Source organism: Python bivittatus, unplaced genomic scaffold (genome assembly GCF_059951505.1).
Source record: "Python bivittatus isolate LINGU-HERP-01145 unplaced genomic scaffold, Pbiv_v1 ctg000480_np1212, whole genome shotgun sequence".
Lineage (NCBI taxonomy): Eukaryota > Metazoa > Chordata > Lepidosauria > Squamata > Pythonidae > Python > Python bivittatus.
Window position 1 is genome coordinate 58,873,135 of NW_028277075.1, and position 23,890 is coordinate 58,897,024.

Below are 23,890 nucleotides of genomic sequence, written 5' to 3' on the forward strand. Positions count from 1 at the left end.
GGAATTTGGGTAGATAAACTACTCAGGGATATCATCCAACTCAAGGAGAATCTATCCCTCCAGTTGTTGACCATTGCTTCCATAATGCAGGTCATTACTATACACTATAGCAAGCATAAAACAAGAACTATGTGCAAAGTCAATAACTGACAAATATAACCTTATTCCTGACTACAGGAGTATATATTCCCCTAAAATTATTTCTGAATATTTTTTCCTTAAACTATTAGGGTGTTTGGCTAAAAAAAAAATGTACTATTTTTCAAATTGAGTATTACAGTAAAAAATAACTGTACTGTTTATTGTTAATATGATTTAAGTAAAAAGTTACATGCTGAGATTCAGTATAACAATAATTATAATTAACTGGACTTACCTTTTAAAATATCTAGATGAGTTGAACTCACCTTCATGCTAGGGACTACAAGTCTAAATTGGTCTGGGACAATATTTTATGTCTTAAATTAATCTTTATTCTTTTTGTGATATGAGAACTAATTGTAAAAATTAAACTGACGTTTAAGCAAAGTGAACTATAAAAAATCACTCACAAATCTTATGAAGCTATGCCTTGTCCAAATCTATCTTAAGGCCATTACAAGTTAACTCCAAAACAGGTATTATCACTATGCATAGTGCAGAAGTTCCACCAAATCCAAAATGAATATTGCAAATATCAAGTGAGATCGTTTTGGCAGCAATTGTGCTAAACAGGGATTTTCCAAGCTTGGCTGCTAACCCAAGATTCCTTTCTTAGGGTCACATTGCTTGTAGATTACAAAATTGGCTGCAGAATAGACACCCTACTCAAATGACAGATTTGTTCAACCTGTGCGGTGTTAAAGGAAACTGGGCCATGTTTTGTAAACCAGAGCTAATATTTTCCATCTGTAACTAAGTACAAGGCTGATGAAGGACAAAAGAATAGTGTGCAGGCACAAGGGATTGCAATGGGAGCCACAGAAGAGAAAAAGAATATGTTTGTGTATGTATATGTATATGTATATGTATATGTATATGTATATGTATATGTATATGTATATGTTATATATAAAAGTATTTTGCCTCCTTTATACATTTTTTATCCTTTAGGAACATACAAACACACAGGTTAGTACAGCTACTAGGAGAAAGATGGATTCCTTCACAAACTCTCTCCTATTTTTATTTAGATATACAGTATTTGGTTGACGCTCTGTCCATGATCCCTTTTGTTTTGCAATGGGAATGTTGCAAAGATGAATCAGTGGTGAACTCCAGCTCATAAATAAGAATCCTCCTTTGGCTAAGGATGTTTTCATTCCTTAATCAATGTGCTTAAACTCACAACTGGGGAATTTTGTGAAATTTCACATTTAGGGGAAAATGTGAGTAAAGTATATTATCATTCCAAATGTGCAATAGCATGCAAAATATATAATATATTGTATTTATATTTGTACAATTATAGTACACCTGGAAGTAGATCGCACTGGACAAGGAGGACTTATTTCTAGGAAAACCTGCCAAGGATTTTGCTGTATGGCTGTTTTTGTTTATTTATGTAAACATTTTCATGTGGCAATTAATTGTATCTTCTTTAAAATGGTCAAATGTATGAATGAACAACAGAGTGAAATGTTGACTGACTGACTGATTGATTAAGTGCCATCAAGTCAATGTTGACTCCTAGCAACCACACATTTTCTCCATGACAGGGACCTGGAGCACAGCCACTCAAAAATGATGAATTAGATGACATTTGTAGGTCTCCTTTACCCTTTGGGAGAGATAAAACTACTAAATTTCAAGCAGATATATTGGAACAAGTTTCTGCAAGAGAAATTGGATTTATTAGGAAAGGAGTTATTAATCATTTCTGGCTAACAATGGTTTGGGAAAACACCTTCTAAGAGTCCTTTTAGGGAAGAGTGGACAACCAGGGGACTTTCCTGTGGTGGAAAGATGGTAACAGCAACATCACCACCAACATTTCCTCTGCTGCTTCCACTTCAGAAATCCATCAAGAGAAATTTGGAAGAAATTCTCAGGTATCAGGAACATAACATTGAAAAAAGGAAGGTTCTTTTGCAGAGGAAGAGAATTTTCAAAAAATTGCAAGGAAATGTTAATGTTTTCTCCTTGAAATACCACGAGAATGCCCATATCTGTAAGTGTGACTCAAGTGCAAACAATTGAAAGCACAAGTTTATTTTTAAATGCTCTCAGAGTAAAGGACTCCATTATTCATCTGTTTCTTATTCATTTTAGAATGCCAGCTTTCTTCTATTGTTCAGACAAATCTAAGATTAAGGCATTGTACATGGGAATGGGCAGTTTTAATTTTTGACAGACATTGTGTAGTCCCTGAACTTCCGGTCCACTACTGGCTCTTTTCTAATCTCAGAGTCCTGGAGTGGACTAGAGCCAGGAATCTCAGCATTGCACCAGGACCTGCTGAGTTTTCTTCTCACTCAGACGTAGTCCCCACCCAGAAGCAATCAGCTTTGATGCTAGACCTCTACTCAGCTCTGGGCAGGAAGATGAACTGGTGAAAACCACCCCCTCCCACCCCCAATGGGAAAACAGACCTGCCAGGAGGAATGAAGTGAGAGTGACACTGCTGGAAGATTTCATCAGGAAGCATGCAAGCAGTATGTGGGTAAACAATATATTATAATTAATCATCCCTCAAGTTGAGAGGCTGTCAGGAAGGGGCAGATCACAAGGCCATTATGAAGTAGCTATTTAGGGAAGTCTCTTCATTCTTACAGACCACATGCTTGGGCTTGTGAAAAGCAGCGATGCCTCAGGGAGAAGTAATGTGGCCATTGGGTCAGAAAATCATTTGAATAAACAAACAAGCAGGTGGTGGCAAACCATCCAGAGGATGTAGCCACAAAACAGGCTACATCGGAAATAAAGAAATGGCTTTCTTAACTATCTTACTGAATTCGAAGTACTGTAGATCACCCACTTTTTGGTTTCCTAGGACGCTGTGTTTTGTTTTGTTTTTCTGAAAAAGCTTCATGGGAAACCTAGGAAAGTACTGTGGGAACAGTTCACGTTTCTCTGGAAAACTGCGGCAGCAAATGTTTGTCAAAGTGCCTTTCATTTCCATGTGCTAATTTTTAGTGCCTTCAAAGGTGATTCCTGTCCCTGAGTCTGGGAAATATTTTTATGGTATTGACAGCCTTATGCTCAGCTTCTTTACGGACTTTTATTAGGTATTTATGCAATTAATTAAATGCATCATAAACTACTTTCTGAAGGCATTATATAATTTATAGAACATAGTAATAAAATATCAGTAAAACATATTCCTAATATAACATTGATAAAATAATATAAATACCAGACTGAAAGAAGCTCAACACTTAAGAAGTCTATAATGCATTTTAGAATTAGAAGGGCACGATCTGAGTTTTGGATGAGGTGATTTCTATGGTTATGATAAAGTTAAGGTTAATGTAGATTTTAAGAATCATTATATTAGAAGTGCCATATTGAGAATATGGAACAGATACAAACCCAGACTGTGTCCAAAAATGCCTTTATGGGTCCCACACAAAAAGCATTTTATAGGAAAGAAATGGTAGGTAAAGAAAAATGGTTAACTTATTGAGAGTTCTTAGAACAGGAACAAGGAGAATATAAGATGAAATCAAGAGTGCAGAGGGATTTAGTTTTCAATGGTTTTTGTATGCACAGTTAAGAGAAAGATTTAAGGTAGACAATAGGACATTTGGAATTGAGCAGCAAAAGACAGAATCTGAAGTTGAACTATGTACAAATTATGAATGTGTAATTGCTAAAATGTATACACTTTTATTGAAATTTGAAATGGAAAGAGAACAAGTGAAAGACTGTATGTTAAAATGGGCTAAGAACTTTGGACATCACATATCGATGGAACAGTGGGAAAATATGTGGTTAAAAGGATTGAAATTTACATTATGTTATAACTTAAAAGAGAATTTTTATACAATGATGTACTGTTGGTATATGATTCCATAAAAAATGTCTAGAATGTATAAAAGTACTTCAGATTTATGTTGGAAATGTGGACAACATGGGTCATTTTATTATGCCTGGTGGACTTGTAAAAAAGCCAGACATTTTTGGGTTCAGGTACATATAATGATACAAAGAATTTTAAAGATCAATATTCAACTGAAACCAGAACTTTTCTTGCTGAGATTAATTGACAGTCAATTAGAAAAGAGCCATGGAAGATTATTTTTATATATGATTACTGCTGTGAGACTATTATATGCACAAAAATGGAAAGACTGTGAAATACCCACAATGGAGGAATGGTTGGTGAAGATGACAGAACTAGCAGAGATGGCAAAATTAACTTTTTTGATTAGAGAAAGATTAACTATTACATATATTAGTGACTGGAAATCCTTATGGACATTTTGCTGAAAAAAGAGAAAAATGAACTTGTGATTTATTGGTTTGAAGATTAGAAAGGCTAGCTTATGGAAAGAAGGAAAGTATGATGTTACCTTAGAGACAGAGGGTAAAATATAAATGTATCTATAACCGCTGTCAAGATCGGAAACAGCTTCTTTAGAATCTTTCTTTTCCTTTTTTCCCCCCTTTTCTATTTGTTTTTCACTTTCTTATTACCTTTCTTTATTCCTCTTTAATCCAAAATTTGTACTGTTTTTAACTCTGTTGAAAAACTTCTTCAATAAAAATTATTTTAAAAAAGAAGTCTATAATGCATGACGTTCATGATATTCATTGTGGGATATAGAGTTGACAAAGACACTGCTTTTGAGTTAAGCTAATGCCTATTTGCCTTTTAGGGTTCTGTGGGTCTGTGGCACAAATTAAATAGCAGCTCTTATTACAAGCAAGAGCTGATAGAAGAAAGGTTCACTAGAATATCAAAGAAAGCAACCCTGTTGGCTTGTTGCCATCCCAAAAGTAAAGAAACCTGAGAATTAGATGACATCTTATGAGATAGTGCTGAACAAGAAATCAGACAAGCTATATATGGGCAGAAGTTCAGATATATAGTTTCAGTAGGTAATTTGCCAGTACTTGCGTGTGTGAATTGCTTGATCTAGTCTGAGGCAGAGAATGTAGTCCAAATGCAACAGCAGAGTTCCACTCTTGCACAACTTCTATAGACTGGGGATTGTAGGATGCATTTAGTCTCATGTAACTGAGAACAAAAGAAAAGTCCTGCTTAAATCAGCCCGCATGGTGTGGGATTTAAGGTCCTGGCTTGGGATTTAGAAGACTCAGGTTCAAGGCCCACTCACTGACTTTAGGCTAGTCTCTCAGTAGAAGTTATCTCACAAGGTTGTTCTAAGCATAAAGTGAGGTGTGTGCACGTGTAAGCCACCTTGAGCTCCACAAGGAAAAGTTCAGATATAGTGTATGTGATTTTGAGGGCTATGCTTGTGTGTAATTAAACATAGTAATAAATAACATTTGGTTTATAGCTAAACCTAGATCGTGACAATGGGTTTTCTGCTGGAGTCACTTATTACTAGCCAACTATATCTCTTTCACATGATTTGTTCTGAAACTATTGTATTTTTCCACAGAAATAAAAATATATAGGAAAATTGGGATTGGCATTGGTTGGGTTTGCTGGGGCTTATTTATTGTTCTTTCTTCCAGCTAACCTCTTCTGCTCCTATTTGTAAAGGACACAGTTACAGAGAAGAAAAAAGTCTCCAGAGACTACAGGATGCTGGAGAGTTGGTAGAACGCAAGCATTTTAAGAGAAAAGAAAAGCTGTTGTCAGACTCTAGTGCCACAATGCCATAAAGTGGAAGCACATGTAAGCACTTCTTCTAGCTTGCCTCCCTGGTCTGCAAGCCTTTAAAAATAGCACAACTAACACCCTGAGTAAAGCAAAGATTAATTTCTATGCCACCTGGCAACAAGCTGTGGATTAAAGCCGGGCCCTTCATATTGGGCTAATGTAAACACTGTGCTCAAATGCCCAACCAACTGGCCTCTTGTTTCAACAATGAATGTGTTGCTCTTGTTAGTCAGTGCTCTTAAGTGTTCATTCTCCTGCTCCCCTCAGGATGCAAAGCTCATTCTTCGAGCAGAGGGGAGAAGAAGACAGTAAACCTGTTCAATTAAAGCACATTATCAGAAGCAGCTGTTAAGGCTGCGAGAATGCCAGTGGCTTTAGCAAAAGTAAATATCCTTAGCGAAAGAAGGCAGACACACTCTATCCTTGGAGGCAAGACAACAATTTCCCTCCTGCTGTTCAGAAAGGGAGCCTTTGTTTTAGACTGGATGCTAGAACCATGCGAAGCTCACCAGAGCGAGTGCCCAGCAAGTGTAGCCTTTCACAGTCTAGAACAGCAAGGTCTCTATTCTGCTGCTTTAGGAAGTGGCTATTTGTCAGGCAAAAAGTCATGTAACTGTGTGCTTGATACTCTTGTTTCTAAATTGGCGGCCTAGTCTTTCCCTTTTCTTCCATGAAAATAATTAAAGAAGCCCTATGAGCCCACAACAAGCTGCACTGAAATCTCTGGATGCTCTCTGCCCTCAAGTTCTGTTGGGAACACCCCTTTCCAGATGTGTTGGGACTAAAGCACGGCCAAATGGTGGGCATTCTGGGAGGTATTAGCCCCTGTACCTCCATGTCCCTATGGACTGGGGAAGGCTGTGATGATAATGAGATGTTAGGAATGCTGTCACTGGCAAATAGCACAGAATGCTATAAGTACAAAAAGACAACATACCTCAAGGAGACTCAGTGCTGTGCATATCTATTCAGAAACACACCGATTGTGTTTAATGGGACATATTTTCAGGTAAGAGAACATGTAGAAAAATAGACATGGGTCTTTACAAAAGCAAAAAAAAGCAGGATATAAATTTAATAATAAAATTTTTAAAAAGTTATTTATAGATAAGCTTGCATGGTGAAGTAACTGGACTGAGGTGTAATTGATGGCACATAGTAGAGGAAACTCTTGAGATATAAGATACTTCCATACTGAGGCTCCTAGACTTTATACAGCTATTCCATATTTGCTTCCTTAACAGATTTTTTTTTTTTTTAGTGGTAAGAAAAGATTTGATGGAAGAAATGAAAAGCATTATTTGGATTCACCCACCCTACATTCCATGAAAGAAGCATCATAAAAGATTCATCCAGAAGCCCTCTCAGGAATATCAAACTAGTCTTACTGTTTGTAGTACTGTGTTAAATAGAATAACTAATATATTTAAAAACCTCCATTTTTCAGTTGCTGGCCTTTTTTCTTTCAACCTTCCACACGGCAATTCAAGGTATGAACAAACAAGTCAGTTAATTTCATTTTCACTACACTTACCTTTTTTTTTTAGACATTATGTTTGTTCTATTCCATTTCTGCATCACTTTCTGAATTATGTTTATTGTCTGCCCAAATGCTGATATGCTCTTTGTGTGGATTTCTACTAATACATTTATATCCTTTCATATGTTAAATAATAATGTATCTGTTAAAACCTGACATGGCCTGGAATTAGAGCACTTGTAAAAATGCCTTCTCTGCCCAATTTCTATCTGCCTGAGTTGGACATGCTGAGAGAAGCTGCTGGTGAGGTAAGGGGTGTGAAGACTGTGAGAGGAACCTTTTCAATGCGCTTACCTACCTTTTGGAACAGCCTCCACCCCAAAATTCCATCTGTCCCACTCTAATGGCTTCTCCAAGGCAATTAAAAACTTGAGTTATTTCAAGGGGATGAGCTGACTGCCCGATTGATGATGTGCTATTTTTGATTAATTATTTTTATAGTCTCTTACTGGGAATGTTTTATTGTCTGTCTACTGATGTATGTGAATACATTGGATGTATGTGATTATGGCAGACTGTGGAAGGAAGGAAGGAAGGGAGGGAGGGAGGGAGGGAGGAAGGAAGGAAGGAAGGAAGGAAGGAAGGAAGGAAGGAAGGAAGGAAGGAAGGAAGGAAGGAAGGAAGGAGGGAAGGAGGGAAGGAGGGAAGGAGGGAAGGAGGGAAGGAGGGAAGGAGGGAGATGTATGGGTCTTCTCTTGATCCCACCACTGTCAAATATATCTTTGGTGGGATGTTAGAGAGGACAACCTTCTTGGAGGACCTTCTAGACCTTGGAACTCTTGCTAAAGAATGTCTGGCCTATTGTCTCTATTGTCTTCCCTAGCAAGGAAAATCCTATTACTGAGGCAGGCAAAGGGAAAACCTAAGCTGTATTGTTGAATTGATGAGTGCTGCCTACTTCCATAATGTGCTTGTGCAATAATGTTTAGTCCTGTTTAATTGTACATTTTAATTTTTTAAACTATTATAATTATGATGGTCAGCTGCCTGGAGTAGTTTGAGCAGTATTCTTTGGTGGAAAGAGAGGCTCTAAATTAAATTAGCTAATAAATATATACTTTATTCTGTGAAGCAGTGAAATTTCAAAATGGAAAAGTATATAACATTTTGTTTTTAAATATTCAATTAAGATTTTTGTAAAATAAATTTCAGATAGAGGAACAATTTCAGATTGAATCCACTCATACATCACATACATTCTATTACATATCAAACCATCATGAGAGTTGTTCTCATGCATCCAATCTCTGGTTCAGGTTCTATGGCCTTTCAGATGTTGCTGAACTACAATTCCCAGCAGGATCATGGAAACTAAATGACACTGTCTTTGACAACATGAAGTGTTTTGGAAGAGGAAGACACCCTGCTCCCAGTACTGGCTTTGGTTTTCCACCAATGGTTTTGATTTGTGTCAGTCACCTCTGAACATGTTACAACATCAGCTATTGTTTGCCAAGTTGTGGTTGAAAGAAAAGACTGTTTCATTCAAGCCATGACACCCACAAGCTCTAGAGAGCCTTCCTTTGCTTACAGCAGCAAGAACAACACAAGTTCTTCTCTCCAAAAAGCCCACTGCGGATCCAGGCAGTCTCTTATTGCAAAGCCGTCAGACTGGCTGGCACCCCCAAAGTAGCTTCTTCATCTCAAAGACAGCTGCAGCGCAGGCATGACGGCCGCTTTGCCAGTCAGGAAAGAGCTGGCTGAAAGCTGTCAGAGCACACCCAGAGCTCTTGGATGCCAGAGAGACCAGCTGTCCTGAGACAGTAAACACCATTCCTCAAGAGTTGGGGTCAAACAGGCTGGAGGAGCCTTCTCCATTCATGCAGAGCTTTTAGGGTAGTGTTCAGAATCAGCAGAGATCCCTGTAAAGAGTTCTACCTCCAAAGAGATGTAGCAGTGACAAGGGCTTCTACATTGCTGGCAATGAGAAATGGTTGGAGGTGTGACCAGGACAGCAGTCAGAGTAATTTCATGGCACATGCGTGATCTTGCGTGCATTGGATATGTGCAAATACACTTTCACAGGACTTGAGTCAGGATGCATCAAGGGGCATGGGACTGTTTGTAAGCTTGCAAAAAGTACGCTTAAGAAGTGAGGGGTTTTTTTTAAACTGTAATGCCTAAAAATGTTAGTTCTTTTAAAATAAACAGATATTTCTGTACATTATTTATGATAATATATGTCCTGCATTTTTATTCATTTTTTAAACTTTTTTTAACTACAGTTTCTTTTTTTTTTCCTTTTTTTTATTTTTTGGTCTTCTGCTCTTTATCGATAAAGTAGTTGCAGCTATCTTTTCTAAGACGATTGATTGATGATGGCTCACCGAACTTTAGAAGGGTCTGCTTTGTACATTCATCTTAGTTCTTTTGTATTCCTTGTAATTTAGATGGCCTATCATCTGGCAGTAATGTTTTACTATTTGCAAACCTTGAAATAAATGTCATGTGTTACCATAATTAATCTGAATACAACTGGCCAGTTCCAGCATTCCTGCCTGAATGTAGAATTCCACATATAAGAAGCACTAAACATGCAATCCATTTTTCTGGGATATCTAATGAATGGAATTGGGCATGCCTACCCTTAAAAAAAGTAGAAATTGTTCTGCTTAAGAGATGAAGCAGCGATATAGATTCAAAGCCCCCACTTTCCCCAAATAATTGATTGGCAGAGTTTTCACTTTTTCAAAAGGGTGTCAAGGCCTACCACGCCATATTTTTCCCTCACCTCTGCCATTAAACGTGTTCCCAACAGTCCCCAGAATCTGAAGACAAACCAGTGCAGATCCATTTCAGGCTCCTAAACATTCCTTGCCATCCTTACCAAACCAGGGTTTTTTCCTTCCTACTGGAGCACCACAGGAAACTCATATTCCCGCCGGTGCATCCTATGTTTCTGGGCATTATAGTCTCATGGCATGTCCCAGCCTCTTAACCCCATTTCAATCAGCTCACTTGCTACAATGGGTAAACACTTCATCAGCGAGTTGATGTGGATCCATGGAGAGAAGATAGTTTTTCAGATTCTCAGTGTATTTGTTAATAGTTTCAAGAACCATTTTTTCCTTTCAACTGTCTTATACTAGCCGATTGGAAGACTGTTTTGCCAGCCACCAAATCCGGGCAGTCAAATTCATAAGAACAATGCATGGACTGCATACACATGGGTCTGTAGGAGCAAGAAATGTATTTACTTTTCTTTTTTTGAAGGAAGGGCTGTTTGTTATTTCACAGGACGCTGTTAACTCTCTGGGGAAGCGTAGCGTAGTCAGTGACTGGCGAGTCTGAAACAGAATGAGAACTGACTGGATGGCATTCTCTGTACTCAGTTATTGACTGGACTGGACTGAGCAATGCATGGCTGAAGGAATCCTCTTTGCCAGCTCCCACGTCACAAAGAATGAGCAACAGCTAAATGAATTTTTGATCTGCAGTTGCGGATGGCAAAGTGGGGTTTTAAAGTGTCTTGGGCATGAATTGCAGAAGGGATGGTTGGAGGAGTGACAAGGCTGTCTGTCCTATTTGCACTTTGTTGAAGGCAAAATACATACACTTTGGAAGGAAAATACAATTGCACTCATTTATCAGATCATTTTTATCTGCTCAACCATCAACAGTTTTCCTACAGATTGCTGGGGCAAAGTATACTTTCAAATATCAAAAGAATCGAATACCAGATATGTGGCCACTTCCATCTCACATTGTTTCCAGTCTCCACTCGTCACAAAATGATTTGAAGCAGACCTGTGACAATTGTGACTTCAGGCCACCCAAACAGCCTGGGAATATGCATAAGTTAACTTCCAGCTGAGCAACAGAGAACTGCAAAGAAAGGCATTCAGGTCAGACCTGCACTTTCTGCCTGGCCATTACCAGTACGGGCCTCTCACCACTTCCTGAGTGCAGGAACAGATGATGATGTCCTCCTCCCACTTCCAGCCCATGCAAAGGCGCCCTGTGCCTGTGGATCCAGCTTCAATTCACAATTGCTGTCTTTTCACCGAAGATCCCTTCAGAGTAGATGATCTCCAGCACTTCATTCCACTCTAGTTCATTCCATTCTACGAGCAGCCCCAGCTCGGATTGGCTGCAGTGCCTGGCAAACCCTCTACCCTCCAGCGTCTGGTCCCTAACCTGGACAGCCATTTCCTCCTGGGCTGCCTGGCTGCTATGCTTTCTGCTGGGCAGCTGTTGCTGCTTTTTCATAATATTGAAATTGATCCAACGATGGCCCATTAAGTTCATTAATATCCTCAATTCTAGAAGCTGCTGTTCCATACTACCCACACATCTGCCAGTGGGTATGTTTTGGCTTCCGCCCAGTCTGGATGAAGCATACTGTCTTTGCTTTCCCATCTCCAGCCCAAAGTAATGTAAAGCTTTCCCATTCCTTACTTCTTTTTTTTTTTTTTAAACCATCTTTAGGTTGCAGTGCAGGAACTTTGTTTCTAGGATATGGAGCTACCAGTTCTTCTTTGATAGAGTTTCCACTGACCTACAGAGGAAGGTAGGAATTAAAGAACAGCCTGTTTCCTGTAGCTTTGATTATTGTAGCATTGGTGCTATGATAGTACCTTAAGGGAAAGAAAGAAAAAGTAAAAAGGGTCTGTTTTCGTATCCCTGGGGAGAATATGAGAAGGGGGATGGGGCTGAAGGCATCCATGTGTGCAAACATCTGGGAAAGCAAAGGAAAGAATGGGGACTAGTGAGGAAAGAACAATCCTAAAGGCATATCTTCCCTGAAGATTGGAAGGGTAAGAAGCAGGGAATGACCAGTCAGGTCTTGCAGTGGCCATAGCCTGGACCAAACACTCCACGGCCAAACCAATGCAGTCCGGACTGGGATATATGACATTGGCTTAAGAAACAGATGGGACCAACATGGGAGAGAAGCCCCTTAGTCTGCAGTGCTGAATTGCAGGATATTGATTCTCGATGAGTATCCTTGCCCCCCAAACCCTGCCTGTTGCAAGGGTAGCTAAAATGACCTTACCTTTATTCCATACAAAACAGGAGAAAAGAAATGAAATTGCTAGAGCCTTCTTTCCTTTTAATCGCTCTGATGGGAAAAAGGAAACATCTCATCTGCCTTGTAACCAATCCTTTGCTTTGTTCAAATGCCTCTAAAGGGGAATTGATAGTTCATTGGCAGGAAAGGGGGAAGACAGATGGAAAACTGTTCATAAACACTGCAGAGTCAAAGCATTTCAGAAAAAAATGTCTAGCTTTGCTGCATTTTCAGATGAACTTCAACAGAGCCAGAAAGAAGGGTGGGAGGGAGGGAGGGAGGGAGGGAGGAAAAAATAAAGACCTCACTCTCAAAATCACCTGACACTGCAGTTGCACAAGTGTGCTGCTGGCAGAGAGAATTTTTTTAGAGAGCATTTCCCTGAGAGCATTCCTGAGATATTTCTTTTTCTTCACAACCCACCCTGCCCAGAAGAATATGGCAAATATTTTTCACCATGTCTTGGATGGCTGACATTTTGTTCCCACAGTATCCCAGAAAGAGATACTGTCTTAGAAGAAGCAAAACAGTTGCCAGGCGGCCAGAAGAGTTGCTGAAGCTGGTACTTGCTGTGGCACCAAAACTATCACCTAAATACATGCGAAAATCTTGTGTGTGGTGGGAGAGGGGGTGGATTGTGCTACTATGTCACTGCCAATGGTGATCCCATGAGATTAGAATAATCTTTGGGGTGTTTCTTTCCCCCCATGATTCCTCAGATGTTTAGGTCCAAAGGAGATTTTACTTTTAGCTTTGGATCTCCCTTCATGGGTATGGAAAAAGAAGTCCATCTTGAGAGGAAAAGTCCTAGCCTTAGAGATTCTCTCCTAGATGCTACACAAACCTTCACGCAGGAAGCATGTAAAAGCAAGCATTCTGTGGGAGTAGGACTGGAGGAAGGTTGGAATTCATAGGATCCAATGACTTTCTGTATTTCTAGCTTGCCCTCAAACCAGAAGTTGCTCTATGGTTTGGAAGCTCTGGAATTCTCTGGCCAGCCATTCTCCCTATGAATAGGATTCCAAAATCAGCATTTTTTTTTTCTTGAAGGATGCATTCCTGCAGGATTAGCTCATTCCCATATTAGTACCTTCTAGTGTCTTCTAGACTCATTCATCCATTGTTACATCAACATAACAGTAATGAGAATATGATTTTTGTCACTTCAACAGTGGGTGGGTAAAGCTATGAAGATATTATCATTTGCTAGTCTAGAAATTACTGTAGCTTGTTGGGGATACATCACATGGTCTGGAAGGAGATAAAACAAACAGTGGGGGGCACTCTCTGCCTTTCTTGTTCTCTGTTCTTCCCCACACAGCATGTTATGGGGAAGATGATTGTTTTTCTGAAAGACTGAGTCCAAGGATTTCTGAAATTAGGCTGAAAGCTATGTGAAATTAGGCCAAGGGTAGATTCATCCAACTCTTGTCCCCCCACTGCTTTGACCTATAGTATCAACTAGAAATAGTAGAGGAAGACACTTGATAGGCAGCTTCCAGTAGTTTACAAAAGTAGTGCAATCACTGTGGAATATCTGGGTTTTGATTTTTCTTCTCATTAATTAATAATTAATACTTAATACATTTTAAAATATCTGTTTATAATTAATAACGTAGTACAAAGGAGAAAAGGTAATCAAAATAATCACTGGAATGCAGTCATAGATTTATTAGGTATTGAAACAAAATAAAATCATGTAATACTGTATGAGAAAAGCAGTACTTGCTCTTTAAATGTAATTTATGTTGATAATGGTTCAATTAATTAACTGAATTAATTAATCAATTAATTCAGTAGAGTGTTTGGTTTAATAAATAACTGAATATTTTATTTTATTTATTTATACTTTTACATTTCTTATATTTGAGAAATGACTAATTAGGATAAGAATAAAAAAAATGCTCAGAATGTGTATCATGCTTTACTGGTTGTCTTGTCTGATGATCTCAGCTGAAATTCCAAAATGTGGAATAGTGGTTAAAAGCCTACATGGAAATTCATTCATGAGTAAATATATGGTCATGGTGACTAAAAGACTATGGAATTCTAATTAGTCATTATCATTGCTAGAAAATAATTTTCCTCTACATGAATCACTATTTCTACTCGCATTAGAATAAAAACTGGAAGAAACCAAAAACATATAGTCTAATTCTACAGCATGAAATCTTGATTGAGTCATAAATGCACTGGATATAATCTCATTTTGTTCTGTTGTATGTACTACTCTAGTTTGAGAACCAGAGGAAATTGCCTTTCTCTTGAGACAGAAACTAATCTGTTATGACTTGTCACATTGCAGTCTGCAACTCTCCAGATTGTATTGGACTTCATCTCCCACCATCCCCTTTGGCTGTGCTAACTAGGGCGCATGGGTTTTGCCATTCTGCAACATCCGGAAGATCACAATCCCAAATTCCAGTTAAATGCTGGTACAATCAACAGACTATTGTCCTGTAATATACAACTGAGACACATCAAGAGTGAGTGAGTAACTTATGGCATATAGAAGATTGCAACTTGGAATGTACACTAAAAGGAGTAAATGGCAAAGAACATGAATTAAGAAATGAAATGAAGGAAAGAAAAATAGGTGCATTCCATATCTGTGAAAAGGAAGGAAAAGAGAAAAGCTGTAATAGATCTGAATGAAGGTGGGATGATCTTGCAGACTGGAGTTGATGAAAACATGCAGGGAAGTGAAGTAGCAGTTCTATATCGACAAAGCAGAACTGTAGCTGAGGTGCTTCCCTAGGTAAAGATTGTGGTCATCATTTTCACCTTTCCACTGTGCCTTAGAAAAATTGCTATGGACACTGCTGGTAGCATTCAAGTGAACTTTTCCCCCTGTCGTCTGTCATGGAACCCTAAATGCATAAGGAATGCTTGTAGTGACTTAGAAGTATACTAGACAGGGAAGTGAATGAACCCAAATGATTTGCAGCAAATGTTAGGTAGGCTGTACAATGTAACAAGGAGAACGGATCTGAAAATTAATTTGAAAATTAGTATATCTAAAACTAAGTTAATTGTGTTTGAGAGGGAAAACGGAAGAAAAGATTGCAAGATTGCAGGGTAGAAAAAGATTTTTCTAATTTGTGAAAAAAGTAGAATAAATAGACAAATTTGTGTACGTTGCCTGAATTTTTACTAAAGATAGGTAAATTGAAGAAGAAATTTTAAAATATGCAAGAGCTGTATATAAAAATAATGGATACTATCTTTCTTTTTTGTGGAATGAATGTCTACTGAAAGAAGAAATAATGGTTGTGTCTAAAAGTATGCTTCTGCCCACTTTGGGGAATGTCAGAAGAAATATAAAAGTAAGTTAAATGCAGTGAGAATAGAATACTCAAGAAGTTTAAAGCAGTGAAGCAAGAGGAGATAGGGCCAAGCATGAACGGATGCTCAGTGAATATGGATTGAATACAAAGCATAAAAATGTATAATGAATGTTGTTGGAGGACATTAGTTTTAGCTGTGCATCCTTTTTATTTTTCTTTTCTCAGGCCTTTATTCTCTTTGGTTCATTATTTCTTACTTCTTTTGTGCACCCTATGTAATATAGCTTATCCTGAAAAGGGATAGTGTGATGGGTATATATGTTCATAGGTAGGGGGTTTTTTTATCACGCAACTCATTGTTAGACATTGTAGATTCTTATCCTGTGCTGGAATTATAATATAGTCATTAATTAATAATTAACATACGTTAATCTGCTCAACTCAAGGAACTGTACTCTTGTATGTACTCTGTAACTATTAAAACAGTGATCTGGAAATGACAGATGTCGAGATGGAAACCATAGCTAGCTTGAATCCAATGAATGGGCAGGAATATCACTGCACTCTGTGGTATAAAATAACTACAAGTATTGGTAAATGGTAGTGAAACCTTAAATCTCTCCTACATTCATCAGTGAAAGCCTATTTCCATTGCAAAATAGACAAACTATTTAAGGGCTAAATAATATTTAAAGAATATTTGCATTAAACATTCATGAAAAAAAAGTTTAGAGAGAAAATTAAATTTCATTTTCCAGGAAAGTGTTAAAATCAGTCAAGTGATATAGTAGCTTGATGGTATGGGGAATTTGCAGTTCATAAGCTCTCTCTTGTATAACCTTGTTAACCTTTTGCAAAGCATTGAAGACCTGGCTGTTTCCCCAGGCATCTGAATCAGGTAGGTAGATGAGCTTTGTTATTATTCATGGTAAGTGGGGTTATTTTTTTACCCATGGGTGCTGGGGGGAGGGATTATGTATGATGGGTTTTTGTGTTTTAATCCTGTAAGCTGCCTAGAATCACTAGTGTGAGATGGGCAGCTATATAAATCAAATAAATAAATAAATAACATAAACACCTATGTCATAGCATTATTCAAGTCACTATCTTCCAGTCTGACTATAAAACAAATGTCAATAAGCATTATCTCAATGTCTTGCATAAACCACATGCAGCTTCAAGTTGTACATACAAAGACTTTTTAAGTAAATATCCACATGTTCTAGATCATGCAGAGCGCTTATGCATATGGATCCTATTGTAGATTTCTGCAGAAGTTCCGTTGAAGATGCCCAGGTTGACAGCAGGGCTAATAGATGGGACCTTGATCACACCTACGTTTATAGACCATAGAAATGCAGAAGGTAAATTTCATCGTCTCAATGACTACAGTCCACTAGAAACTGCTGATTCTGAGATTTTCAGTGATGTTTAGTTTCATTTAGCCAAGACTTCCCCAAGTGAATTTCAGATATATTGGACCTCAATTCCTAGAATTCTCAGCTAATATGTATTTCTGGAGGTTATAGTTCAAAACATCTGAGAGGGCAACAGGTAACATGTTAGGGTTTAAAAACTGCTGGTAAAGTGTCTGTTCACATGAATGTTCTTCTCATATTATGCAATGGCACTGTCCATCCATAAGAGGGAAGTCTGAATAAGCTTGGCAAAACCAAAGTGTTAGAAAAGTTTAAAAAATCTTTAGGAAAAGTGCTGAAGAGGCAAGGGAACCCTAAACAGCTCAGTGTGTACTGAGTATGCTTGTGAAATACAGAACATTCCGTCATGCCTTTGCATAAATGTTTAAACACCTGGTACAAACCACAGTGATGTCATATGGGTCATGTGGTCATCGTGCAAATAATACAAGCCACACAATTTGTATTAGACTTCTGCAAATTATACAGTTCATATCTTTCATGCAAAAAGTAACATTGCATGTGGCATTCCTTGTCCCCCACTTTGTGAATGTCTCTGTATAGATGCATTGTTGGTAAGTAACTTGGGCTAGTATATACAAGTTTGATCTGCAACACTGCGTTACAGATCCAACTTGCATATACAGATCAGCCACATTTAATGATGACAAAATATGAAAAAAGGATATCAAAGAGGGCAAGTATACAGTTAATCTTTTTCCAAAGGTAAAAAAAACCCAAGTGAATCTGTGAAATCTTTAAGCTTAAAATCTCAAGCTGAAACAAAATAGCATGGCTTTTTAAACAATGGAAGACTAAACCTGATTATTACTTTTTTCCTGGATGCTTTCTTGATGGACAGAATGCGGAATCCACTGCCCTCTTATATTGCAAAAACTATAAACTATAAATAGAAGTAATATTTTACAAAAAGCCTTTTATCCTTCAGGCACCAAATCCAAGCAAATGCCATTTTGAGTGGAAACTTTACATAATCCAGAGATTTAAAAAAATCTTCAGTGTAATTAGACTAGCTCTGATTTTCTTAACTCCATGACCAGTTATGAGGTCAAAGCACAGAGCACAGTCAAAAATAAACACTTAATTTTAGTGCATCTTTTTAAAAATAAAGTGCGACATACTCATATGTATTTACAATATTTATAGGCTCCTTTTTAGAGGCAGTTTAGAAATTTGGGCAGTTAATTAATGTAATAAAATAATAGATCGGCACAGACATTAAAAACAAACAAGTTTGCCTTTAATTAAATGAAACATAGAAAAAGAAAGAAAACAATAGAGAAAGAAGGAAAGGAACAAAAAGGGAACGAAACAGACAAAAAACAATAATATTCCACAGCCAGAAAAGTGCAATTATGAAAACCTCTCATCACATTAGCCTCTGAAGACCACTATAAATTAAAGAGTAACACTTACTTTGACTTAACTTGGGAAGTACTTCCTCAGCCTCATGTCAACCTTGGGCATTATTTAGAATTTACAGTATTCAGCTGAGACAAGAGGACAGGAGGACTGTGTCTTTGCTCAAACGTGAAGGGGTGTGTGGGGGATTTTGGTCCCTATCTCTCTTGATAGGATTGTTGTGTGGCTAAAATGCCACTGTGAGCTCCTTAGAGGAAAGATTCTGCTAATGAATTCTGGTGACAACAAATGAAGCAGACTCTGATCAGAAGTTCTTAAATGAAATGGGACCAGATTCATACAAGGCCAAAGGATCTCTCCAATGTACGTTGGCTCATGGTAATGAAGAGTTTTAAAGATAATCAATGTCTTGCACTAGACCCACAATAATATAGGTTCTTTTGACCAATGATTTTCCATCAAAAGCAGCCGGTGCATGGTCATGTCTCCATCTAGGACCTTCCATCTAGGATGTGGTCTTGAACAGGAACTAGCCAAGCAAAGAGATTGGAAGATGCAAGAATTCTGTATTCTGAGAAGAACACAGAATGAACTGGCTGTTTTGGATTCCCAAGACCTAATACAGGGTTGAGGATTTTTCTCCTGGTTGTCTTCAGTAAACAAGTTTGATCTACCAAGTCAGGCATTTTTCACCTAGTAGCTCTGCCAACACTTACTTTGAGATAAATGTGCCTGCTTAGCTAACTTTCCCCCCCGGTTTGTACAGCAATTAAGAGTACATATCTGTATTTTATAAAATTGCCTGATCTCTGTAATTTTTTTTTAATCTCCTGGTTGACAAGAGGTTCAAAAGAAGCATGTAATGAATATTTAAGCTGGCTCCAATCCTGTTGCTCCAAAGGAGCAGGGTTCCTAAGCAGCTGAAGGAACACAAGTCTTTTATACTCTTCCTGAGATTAAAATAAAATCAGCTTCACATTGGCAATTGTGTTTCTCCATCCTGAATCCATCGAAAGACCTGTGTTTGTGACAGTGGCAGTACAGAAGGTTTGTCCAGAGAGGAACCTGGCCTGTTTTTGAATAAATTGGAAGATATCAAACAAATAATTTTTGATGATCACAGTACTTTTTTAATTAAATAAAACACATTTAAGAAAAGCAATACTGCAATATTCAGCAAGACTTGCCCTCTTCAGAAACTGGTTGTGCATTAGAAAAAGCAGCAGGAAAGGTCTCTGTTAGTATCTGAGGAACAAATGTCAAAGGGGCTTGACTATCAGGGATAATGAAAGAAAATTTCAGAGTCTCTTGATCTGAAGTCAGTTGTTGACGAATTTGCAGATCTGCTTCTGGTCAAAACAGGCACATTCTGTTTCATTATTAATTAATTAAACCTCTTTAATTGCCTTACCTCTTGAAGCATTTGATGTTATGCAAGTTCTTGATTCTGCTAATATCATTCTGCATATCCAAAGAGTAAATTAGACAGCTTGGGAAGGCATTACATTTTTTAAATCAAAGCAAAGGAATCAACAAGGTTTCAGAGATTTTCAGTCAAATTTAACTATCACTTCTGCCTGGTACGTATAGTAAATCTCAAAATACAAAGGGTAGCAGGAGGTATTTACTTAGATAGCCAGATGACACACTAGATGAGCTCCTAATTATAAAAGTATTCCCATCTCCCAATATTTCAGTGAAGCCAAGAAAGCTACTTTTATAAATACAGCATAGCTATTTAAACATATATAAGCTGATTTATTCAAATTCGCAAAAAGGTATGGCTGAAGGTATGGAGCCAAGGCACCACACATAGAAAGCATATACCTCTGAATAACAGGAAATGATTTAAAAAGGGAATAACTACCACTGCAGGACTGACTTGTGATTTCCTAGAAGAGGGGTACTTAACCTTCAGTTCCCAGAAATTCTCTCTTTGTGACACTGGAAACAAACAGGGTGATGTAAAGGCAGAAAATTGGGAAACACAAGACCATCTGATTGGAAACAGAATGCTTGACAAGAAGTTGGCACTTCATCTGGAGCAGTAAAATAGAAATGACATACCTACGCAGGGCCTGAGCACTGAAATTCTTACCAGGCAGCAGATAGCCTTTCATCTTCATGGTGTTCCTTGACTTGCCAATACACCAATACATTCATCCTTCCCCACCCTCCAGATGTGTCCTCCAGATGTATAAGACACATAACTCACACAACAGCAAGTTCATTCTAGGAGTTGTAACAGATTTGAAAGACCCGGGAATAGGAGAAGGTATGCTATGATATAATGTTTTCTTCAATCTTGAAATGTCATCAAATTGTACTTTATTCAAAAGTATGTCTTTCTCCATGTTAAGAACATATAAACAACCATTCTTGATCAGGCCAAAAATCCATCCAATGCAGGAAGCTCTTTGCACTGATGATGTTACCTAGTCGGGTAATGAAATGTCTACAATCAAACAACCAAGCTCAGAGAGCACCAAGGACTCCACAGTTCATCCCTGAGCTACATATATTCTCTTCTATAGGAAGCTCTTTACTCAATGGCCAGCCAGATGCCTCTGAGAAGTCCCACTAGTAGGACACAAGTATAGGAAAAAGTATTTCCTTTTATCTGTCTTGAATATCTCATTGATCTGTGGCACTGGGTGACTCCAATTTCTAGAACTGTCACAGTGGAAGCAAAACTTAGTCCTATGCATTTCTTCCCTAACATGTGAAATTTGAACCACTTATACTGTATATTCCTTTGTGTGTGGGGGTGGGTGGGGGTGTGCGCCTTTGAATCAGTTTGTGACACCTGGTGACTCCCTGGACAAGTCTCTGCAGTTTTCTTAGCAAGGTTTTTAGGAAGTGGCTTGCCATTGCCTCCTTGCTAGGGCTGAGAGAGAGTGACTGGCCCAAGGTCACCCAGCTGGCTTTGTACCTAAGGTGGGACTAGAACTCACAGTCTCCCAGTTTCTAGCCTGGTACCTTAACCACTACACCAAACTGGCTCTACTCTTACCCCCCCCTTTTTTTTCTGCAAGCTAAAAAACTCCAAACATTGTAACCTTTCCTCATCAAGTCCGTTGTCCAGACCCTTGAATTCTTCAGTTATTTTGTTGTGCATCTTTTCCAGCTCTACAATTTCTTTGTAAAGATTTGGTGCCCAGAAGTGTATATTGTGTTCTACATTTGGTAATACTGGATTTACATAAAAAAGTTACAGTCTTGGTGGTTGAATTTTCTATTCCTTTTCTCATGATACCCAGAAAGAAATTTGCCTTTTTCACAACAGCCGCACTGGGTCAAAGTGTTCTTGGTTGGAACAGATCTTTTGATCTATAGCACAAAGGATGGACATTCCATTCTGACGACAGATGCAATGTGATGCCAATAAAATAAGAGGGTGTCCTCCTCTCACATTTGAATGAATAGCATTATGCAAGGCATATTTTTATAACTCCCTTCTGGATCCATTTCTTAAAGGCATGTCCATCACCACCATTGCATCATGGTCATTGGAGGGCCGTTTTTGGCTTTCTATAACTTTTGGATGTAATTTTATCTTATTCTTTTATGCCAAAGATCAGCCAATAGCAGCTGGTAGCAAAGCTGTTTAATCTCTCAAAGGAGTCAGGTTAAAATCCATGACTTGCAACCTTCCTTAGGAAAATGCCTTAAAACATTAGTACTGTACTGACTTCAAATTGCCCCATCCAACCAGTTCATTCTTGCCTTGCAGAATACATTGTTTCTCTGGTCCTGTTTATTTCTTCTGTAGAAGAAGAAACTACTCACTTGGCCCTATTCTTGCAGTCACTCCTTTACTCAGTCCAGTCACCTTACCTTACCTTACCAGCTCACAATCACATGACTTGGGTCTAAAAACATGACTACTTGAGAATACAGAGTGACCACATTCTCCAGGAATGACTTACCTGAATCTGAAGAGCCCTTGCCACAGACGTGTCCTGACAAGCTTCATGACATCAGCAACCCTTTCCCCATGGTCCCAGCTTAGCAATCAGTGTTTTGGTGGTGTCTTCTGTATTGCCAGGCCTTTGCAGTGATCTATGTAATGCTTGAATCTTTTTTCTATGTTTCAGAGGAGTCTTCCCATTTGGACAACCTACTGAATATGATTTGCTTTGTTTCTGCAAGAGAATGTTATCATGTACCTTCAGATAGTCTTGATGAAGATAGTACTTTCTTTTTCCTTTTAGGTATTGTATATATGTTCTGATATACATTAGTCCTGCTAATTAGGAATATTCCTCAGCATTTGGGCCTCTTAAGCAAACGAAAAGTAAAGGGTTTATAAATGGATAGAAGAGGGGGCAGTTCGTTTTGGCCCTTCCACCAAGACCAGCAGCATCCTCAGTGAGAGGTCAAAAAATCAAGCTGTGATCACAACCATGCAACTGAACTATGCAATTAAAGCTCCACCCCTTTATATGTGTGTGCAGGTTTGGTGGCCCTTTTGTAAATGCATCCACATTGCACACACATACGCACAAAGAGGTGGGGCTTCAGTCATGACCTGTGATCTTGACTTTTCTTTAATGCGTATGCAGGTCCATCTAGAATTTAACTGTGACATATAAACTGTAGGAAGATATGTATGTTTTCCTTCCTGGGAATGTTAGAAAAAGGTAACTGAGAAAAAATCCTCACAATAATTACTTTTTCATGTGTGTTTCCCCCTCAATTCTCTTTTCCAATCCCCCCCCCCAAAACCATTTACAAAAAGAAACCTGGATGGTGACAAACATGTTTTGGCAACTAAAGGACAGAGAAGGCCACAATCACTTGTCCTCCATGAAATTATCCTTTTGGTCATCTCTGCTCAGAAAAATACAAAAGCAGAGCTTTTTAAAGTCTTATGTCCTTTTGAATAAAGTTACTATTTCTCAGGGACAAACATGGGTAAAAGAAGTTATCTGACCTCTGTTCAAGTTAAGTATATTTTGCATGGTAAGAGTGGGCCTATGGCTAGCAAGGATCTTTCATCTTCATTGTACAACAGAGATGATTCACACATGCTCTCCTTGAATGTGAATTTTAAAAGGGAACAGTGGCTCAATTCCTCTTTCCCTGCAGATTCCAATTTTAAAAAAAATATTTTTCATGGCTAGATTACGTATTTTTCTTGGCCTCTTGAGTCCTCAGATTCCTTGTTTGAACACCATTAATCCACATTTACATGGTTCATTCACTGGGCCTATCTATCAGCATTAAGTTTAACTCTAGCAGATGAGTAAATACATGAATTCTGTATGACTGTGTATCTATTTCGGTCTATCAGCTTTTGTTGGCTGTCTTCTGAAAGTTCATTACCTCTTTAGGCTGATTTTTCAAATATAATACTTCATTCCAGTATTACTTGCTAATATAACTGAGCTAATCCATACCTGACATGATACATTCACTACAACAATTTATTCTTTGTTAGATCAACTGTTTGAATATACTATTTTTATTTGGAAA

The 23,890-nt window shown here is 38.2% G+C and overlaps 1 long non-coding RNA gene across 7 annotated transcripts; it reads left to right on the plus strand.

The window, feature by feature from the left end:
* The first annotated feature begins 919 nt into the window (after positions 1-919).
* On the plus strand, positions 920-16,535 carry LOC148214983 (uncharacterized). Of its 7 annotated transcripts, XR_015797100.1 has the most exons (5): positions 2,409-2,637; positions 5,654-5,788; positions 7,035-7,263; positions 8,570-11,823; positions 14,630-16,535. It is a non-coding gene; the product is annotated as an uncharacterized LOC148214983 (long non-coding RNA). The 7 variants fall into 7 exon arrangements; XR_015797101.1 differs by lacking the exons at positions 2,409-2,637; positions 8,570-11,823; positions 14,630-16,535 and adding an exon at positions 920-985 and having other exon boundaries at positions 7,035-7,890; XR_015797096.1 differs by lacking the exons at positions 8,570-11,823; positions 14,630-16,535 and having other exon boundaries at positions 2,456-2,641; positions 5,626-5,788; positions 7,035-7,890.
* The last annotated feature ends 7,355 nt before the right edge of the window (positions 16,536-23,890 follow it).